Here is an 8,157-nt window from a genome sequence, read left to right as displayed (position 1 = left end):
GATTGGTACAACAAATTCAATAGTTTCTCAAAATGGATTAGGAGGTGTGGGTTTGTCATATTTACCGTGAGTCTAATACTTGTGTAGATGCACTTGTAAACATCAAGATGTAATCTAGATCATAATTTGTGTTTTATGAGTGGGTTCCTACTCAAATTTTCTCTTCTTTTGTTAGTTGATTGTATTAAAGTCTCTACTCCTAGGTTGATTGCTATGTAATCTTTTCTTTTTGGGCTTAACCATCTTTTATTCCAAAAAAGTTTTATATTAATTTTAAATTTTAAAATATAAATTATTAAATAATTTATATCAATCAATATTTTTAGATAATCAACATGTGTTTTTATCATATTTAATAAAAGTAATTGTACACTAACATAAGAAAGATACAGTATAATAGATTTAGTTATTAAATGTTTAAGGTGAAAAAAATTGTTAATTGGTCTTTAAGATATATTTTTAATAATTACAAAAAAGAAGATTATAATTTTTTTAATTAAAGTTTACTTGTGTTATTATTATAATTATTTAAACAATTATTGATTTATTAATATAAACAATTTATTTACATTAATACATAAATAAATATAATAATTATTGTTATCAGAAATTAAACCATGAATCAGAAACTCACACTCATTTAACTCAATTAGCATACTAGTCAAGTTATTTCATCCACTCTATAATAATAATAATAATAATAATAATAATAATAATAATAATAATAATAATAATAATAATAATAATAATAAATAATAGATTGATAGATAGATAGAAAAGTAGATGCAAAATATTATTGTGCATTGAACACATTTTATAATAATATGTTTCTAAATTTTTGTTATCATGAAAAAATAACGATTTTAATAAATACAATTCTCTGTAGATTATTAACAATTTTTAATTGAAAATTTATCGATTCATTTTAATTGTTTTTAAATAATATGGTAATATATTTATAATTAATATTCAATATTATAAAAACAGATAAATATATTAAAGACAATTGACATTTTTTTCCTCTGGTCCTACATTACCAAGAATTACTTTTAACATTTATAGTTATTTTTCTTAAAATTTTAATAATAAATGAGTTGTATTTGATTTTTTTTGTATAAGTAAAGATTATATTTAATGAGTACAATGGGTATCCATGTCCATTACAAAACATTTAACTATCCCTTAGGAGATAAGAAAAAGGATTAGAAGTCCATTACGAAAAATTACAACCAAGATTTCTTTTATACTTAGTTATAAAGGTGCAGAAATTAGGTTAATATGTTCGAAAACATCCTTCACTCATTTTGCAATCCCCTTGAACAATATCTCATTCCTCCTACACCATATGCACTAACATGTTGGCAATCATAAGGGACACTTCAGATCATTTTTTATGCTGCCATTCATCTGGGTTCTAAGTTGCATAAAATTTTATGCGTTTGACTCCACCTCATCCAGACTTCTTATGCCAATCCAAGCATACACCCTCCTCCAAACCTGTATTGTAATCGAAAAAAATAGAAAAAAATGATTTGCGAATTCCTCTTTACCAAAGCATAATGGGAAAACTACAGTGTGGTTTCCACTAATTTCACCTCTTCTTGCTAATTTGGATCTGATTGGAATGTTTTGAGTAACAGTCTCCAACTAAACATTTGAATTTTGGAGGGAACGTTTGTTTCCCATAATCTGCCCAAACCCCTTAATATGTTGCCACCCACATTTGTACCTACATTAAAAAATTCAAAATATCACAAATAACTCGTCTTTATAGAGAATTTGAATTTTTCACGACACCAGACAGAGCTATCATTGATTTCCCTTTTTGGTTTTACATCCTGTTGAATGAGTTGTAGGTCCTCCATTTTATTTCCATTCTCTTATATTATCCAATTTTCTAGTATACCACTTGTTGGGTAGGAATGTGGAGTAGAGACACTATCTAAAGGGAGTGAATGAATATTTTTTTAAAAATTAACCGTTTTTTCAAAAAATAATATCAGAGTTTTTCAATTGCCTAGAAGTCTTAAAACAAAAATAGAGAACTTATGCTTATATTAAAAATCAATCACAATTATTGATACACAATTCATAAATACTACATATTATTATTTAAAAATGAGACATATCTTTTTCAAAATTCTTAAAATTGTCTCATTTTAATTGAATGTGTCATATATCAATTTCCTCTAAATTCATAATAATGAAACTTCAAGAGATGACATATATCTTAAAATTAATTAAAAATAATTAAGTCAATTATTTAAAATTATACATGCAGAAAAACATAATATACATAAATACATAAAAAAAATAATGAACATATAACTGTAAATATAAATAAATAATATATGATAACAATTATATTATAAATTTAAAATAATTCATTTAAGTTTTCTTTTAAAAAAACATATTAAATTTTAATCTATAACAACTACTATTACATAAAAAATTGTAATACAAGTTTAAAATTTTTTAATTTAATTAATGCAAATATTTGGGTTCAAGATATAATCATACATGAGCGCTCATATTTTCTTAAGCTTCATTAGTAATATAAATATGTACTTTCTAAAAGTACAATATGTGACACCTCTTACGGTATAGGATTGTCAAATGTTTTTGAGGTTGTTGTGGTATTAGAGCAATCTCACGCAAGGCTTGTGAGAAGTTTTGTATGTGGTGTTTTTGCATAATGAATTGGATCCTTTTCAACTCTAAGATGGAGGATTTATAATAATCCTTTGGGTTTGAATCTCAGACTCCAAGGAAATAATATTCACTCTCAGGAATGTGGAAAAAGGTAGTTTTTCTCATGTTTCTTTGGGGAACATGACTACCTCCATTTGAATCATTCTCCCATGCCATTATGAATTGGGACATATCACTTCCATGTTTCTAAAGGAGAGAGAGAAATATGAGAAATGGGCTCCATATCCAAATGTCTTCAAGGTATTCACTAAACAACGCTCCATCCTTCAATGGAGAAGGGTATATTTTGTGGAAAAAGAAAATGAAAATTTTCATAGAAGAGACGGATTGTGGTATTCTGAAGGTTTTGAAAGGAGGACCATTTGTTAGGGGTGGCAAAATGGATGGATTGGATGGATATGGATTGGATCGTTAATGGATGGATCAAAACAATCCATTATCCATTAACAATCCACTAAAAGTTTTTTAAAAATATCCAATCCAATTCATCCATTAAGAATAAAAATCCATCCAATCCATCCATTATCATATTTTTAATGGATGGATATCCATCCATCCATTTTTTTTTCCTTTAAAATTTTTCTTTGAAATTTATTTTTTTAAAAAAGTTTTTTACTTTTTTTTAATAAAACAATATCAGTTTTTTTTTTTGAGAAAAATTATTTTTTTTTCAAAAAAAAATATATTTTTGTATTTTTGAAAAAAATAATTTAAATTTTTTTTTATATTCGTAAAATTTTTTTTTTTATATTCGTAAAAAAACAATATCAGTTTTCTAATTTAAAAATAAGATTTTTTTTTATTTTTAAATTTTTGGAAAAAAATCGATTTTTTGTATTTTCAAAAAAAAATGATTTATTTTCGAAAAAAAAAATGATTTTTTTTCGAATAAAAAAATTATTTTTTATTTTTTATAAAAAAAAATTAATATTTGAAAAAAAATATTTTTTTAAAATTAGATAAAAAAATCCATTGGATCATTAAAATGTGTTGGATGGATTGGATCAATCCATGTTTATAAATGGATGGATTGGATCAATCCATTAACTTAATTTTTTATGTAGTGGATGGATTGGATGGATTTTTTGATGGATAGATTGGATGGATTTTCTCTTAATGGATCCAATTGCCACCCCTACCATTTGTTCCTACACACGAAGTTAATGGTGTTGTAGTAGATAAACCTTAAAAGGATTGGTCCAAAGAGGATAAATAGAATGTGCAACGTGGTTTGAAAGCTAAGAATATCATAAATACTGCACTCAGTCTTGATGAGTTCCTGTGACTTTTTCACTATGAAACTACTAAAGAAATGTGGGACGTCCTTAAAATTACCCATGAAGATACTACTGAGGTAAAGAGGGTAAGGTTGGGCATATTAACCCATGAGTATGAACTCTTCAAAATGAAACCTAAAGAGAACACAAGTTAAATGCAAACACGATTTACCCCATCGTGAGTCATATGAGAACTATGGGGAAAACATTCTCAAATGAGGAATCATTTATAAAAATTCTTGGATTCCTAAACTGTAGTTGGCAACCCAAAATGACTTTGATTTGTGCATCTAAGGATTTGGTGACTATGGACACACACATTCTCTTTGGTAACTTGCACGAACATGAAATGGAACTTAAAAGACTTGCCATAAATGAAAAAGGAGAAAAGTAAAGCAAGAATTCTAGCATTTAAAGCTCACGAATCTGACTCAGATGGTCACATGGTGAAGAACTTCAAGATATTTATGAAGAATGAGAAAAAGCAAGAAAAAGATGAAGAAAAAATATCATTCATTCCAACATGTTACAATTGTGGAAAGAAAGGACATATTAAACCATATTATCCTCTATTCAAAAAGGCAAATAAAAAATTTCGAAGAAAAAAAGAAAGAAAGCTTATGTCGCATGGGAAGACAATGATATGGAATCCTCAAATGATAAAGAAGAAAAAGCCAACATATGTCGAATGCAAAAAAAAAAAGATGATGAGGTAACCTCTCAATTCTCATATTATGATTTATTTAGATTATGTAAAAAATTAACAAAAGAAATAAACAAACTAGAACAAGTTGTTTCTGCATCCAAGAATACTATCTCCTCTCTTGAATCTAAAAGTAAAACCCTTGAAAAGGAAATATAATATCTTAGAGATAAAGAACAAAACCTCATTAAAAAAATTTCCACTTCAAATAAAAATAATGAACCTGGTGTGATAGCTACAACAACTTAAAAAACTAAGTTTGGGATCTTTAGAAAACACTTGTCAGGTTTACCCAAGGGAGAGACAACTTAGAAGTCTTATCAGGAAATAAAAGAGCCTTCTATAAAAAAAAAGCGAGACTAGGTTATGAACCAAAGAATAATAGTAAGAACTTTTAGAACATATGTAACACCAAAAATACATCAAACCGTAAAATTTTAAAATGCAACTACTGCAATAAAGAAGGTAACATTGACGTGTTCTATTTTATTAAAAAAACATGAAAGAAAATAAGAACACCCCCTTCATACTTCTATAAGAAACACTGTGAACATAAAGCTAAAATATCAGCTAAATCATAAAAGGCCCATATTCCTAGGACAAGAAAGAAATCTGATTATGAAACTAACAAACAAAGACCCAAAATGATATGGGTACCTAAAGTTAAGAACTAACCTTTTCCTTTCATAAATGTTTTACAGTCTCAAACACTAAATGATATCTTGATAATGGATGTTCAAAGCATATGACAATCAACACAACCTTATTATCCACACTCTTTCCTAAAGAAGGAGGATATTTCTCATATGAAATAATAATAAGGGAAAAATTCTATGTTTTGGCACCATGATAAGTCCCCAAATCCAAAGATTGGGAAGGTCCTCTTGGTAAAAGGACTTAAGCATAATTTTATTAGCATAAGTCAACTTTGCGACAAAGATAATAATGTAACATTTGATTCTTCTGGTTGCAGGGTCATAAAATCAAAATCAAATGAAACTCTATAAACTAGCTGAAGAAGTGGAAACACCTACACACTGAATTTTAATTAATTCCTTCAAATGATGTATGTATCTTAAGTAACAAGGATGAATCATGGCTATGACATAGGAGAATAGGGCACTTCCACATGGACCACTTGAACAAGTTGGTCCGCAAAGATCTCGTAGATGGACAACCAAACTTTCATTTTGAAAAGAACAGGTTATGTGATGCATTCCAAAAGGGGAAGCAAGTATGGACCTCTTTTAATCTAAAAATATAGTTTCTATTGATCGACCCTTACAACTGCTTCATATGGCCCTCTTTGGCCCATCTAGAAATGTAAGTTTAGATGAAACGTCTACGCTCTTGTTATTGTGGATGACCATTCTCGATATACCTGGACAAAATTCTTATCTCAGAAAAGAGACGTGTTTGCTGCCTTTCGAAACTAGCCAAGGTTATCCATAACGAAGAAATAGTAAGCATCACATCTATAAGAAGTGGTTATGGTGGAGAGTTCTAAAATGAGGAATTCAAAAAAATTTGTAACAAGAATGGTATTCGACATACCTTTTTACCATTCCACAAACTCCCTAACAAAACGGGGTAGTAGAGAGGAATAATAGATCTATAGTAGAGGTTGTAGGGACGATGCTCAAAGAGACCAACCTTCCTAAATACCTATGGGATGAAGTTGTGAATACTACTTTCTATGTTATGAATCATGTCTTAATAGGACCAATCCTAAAGAAGACATCCTATGAATTATACAAAGGAAGAAAGCCGAATATATCTCACGTACATGTCTTGGGATGCAAATGTTTTATCCACAATAACAAGAAAGATAACCTTGAAAAATTCAACATAGAGTTGATGAAGGCATATTCATAGGTTATTCCACTTCAAGCAAAGCTTTTAGAATTTATAATATAAGAACTATAATAACTAAAGAATCAATTTTTGCTACCTTTGATGAATCTAACCCCAAAATTGTAGAAGTAGGAGTTATTTATTGTGCATGTATCTTAGAAAGGACAAATTTGGAAGACATTCAATAGCCAAATCAAGAGGAAAATGAAAATAAAGTCACAAATAAATAACTAGCTCATTATTAATTCCCAAACACTCCGTAAGAACATCCAAATCTCCCAAAAGAATGGAGACTGACAAAAGACAATCTCATTCAGAATGTCATTTGAGATATATCCAAAGAAGTTATTACTCTACGGCCTCTCAATAAGGTATGCAATCTCGTGGCTTTTGTTTCATAAATTTAGCCAACGGGAATTAACGAAGCTATAATAAATGAATATTGGTTTCTTACTATGCAAGAAGAGTTAAATCAATTTGAACGAAACAATATGTGGGAACTCGTTCCCAAAGCCTTAACTAATCTAGTGATTGGTACCCGATGGGTCTTTTGCAACAAGCTGGATGGAGATGGAAGTGTTTTAAGATATAAATCCAGACTCTTTGCGAAAGGATATAATCAACAGGAGAAAATAAATTTAGACGAAACATGTGCTCATATAGCTAGATTAGAAGCCATAAGGATGTTATTAGCATTCTCCTGCATCATGAATTTCAAATGGATATAAAAAGTGAATTTATAAATGGTTACATCCAAGATGAGGTATTTGCTTATCAAACTCCAGGTTTTATCAACCCAACGTTTCCAGGCCATGTATTCAAGCTTAAGAAGGCAATATACAGTCTGAAACAAGCTCCTAGAGCATGGTATTATCGTTTAAGTAAATTCTTGCTTGAAAACAAGTTCCAGAGAGGACAATATGATAAAAATATTTTCATTAATAAAAATGAGCATGATATTCTATTAGTTCAAATATATGTTGATGATATTATCTTCGGTGCTACTAGCAAATCCTTGGGCAAACAATTTTCTAAAATCATATGGAATGACTTCGAAATGTCAATGATGGGAGAAATAAAATTCTTCTTAGGAATTAAAATCCATCAAAATAAAAAGGGAACATTTATAAATCAAGCTAAATATTGTTAAGAGTTGCCGAAAAGATTTGATATGGAGAAGTCCAAAATAATAGCAACTCCAATGTCAGCATCATGCTACCTAGGCAAAGAAGAAGACATAAATCCTGTTGAAGAGAGAAAATATTGAGGTATCATAAGCTCTCTTCTTTATTTAACTTCATTTTTTCCCGGTATAATGTTTGTTGTATGCATGTGTGATAAAAGAATCACATCTCAGCACTGTCAAATGCATCATGAGATACCTCACTAGTACACAATAAATGGGCTTATGGTACCCCTAAGGGAGTAGATTGTGACTTAGTTTGGTACTCCGACTCCGATTTTGCTGGGTATATATTGGATATGAAAAGTACCAATGGCATGTGTCACTTAATTGGGAAGTCTCTTGTCTCATGGCATAGAAACTAACAAACAAGTGTAGTGTTATCCATAGCTGAGGCATAATACGTTGTTGTGGGAAACTATTGCGCT

This window comes from Lathyrus oleraceus, chromosome 3 (genome assembly GCF_024323335.1).
Source record: "Lathyrus oleraceus cultivar Zhongwan6 chromosome 3, CAAS_Psat_ZW6_1.0, whole genome shotgun sequence".
In the NCBI taxonomy this organism is placed as follows: domain Eukaryota; kingdom Viridiplantae; phylum Streptophyta; class Magnoliopsida; order Fabales; family Fabaceae; genus Lathyrus; species Lathyrus oleraceus.
The sequence above is the reverse complement of the archived record's forward strand: the minus strand, read 5'-3'. Positions refer to the sequence as shown.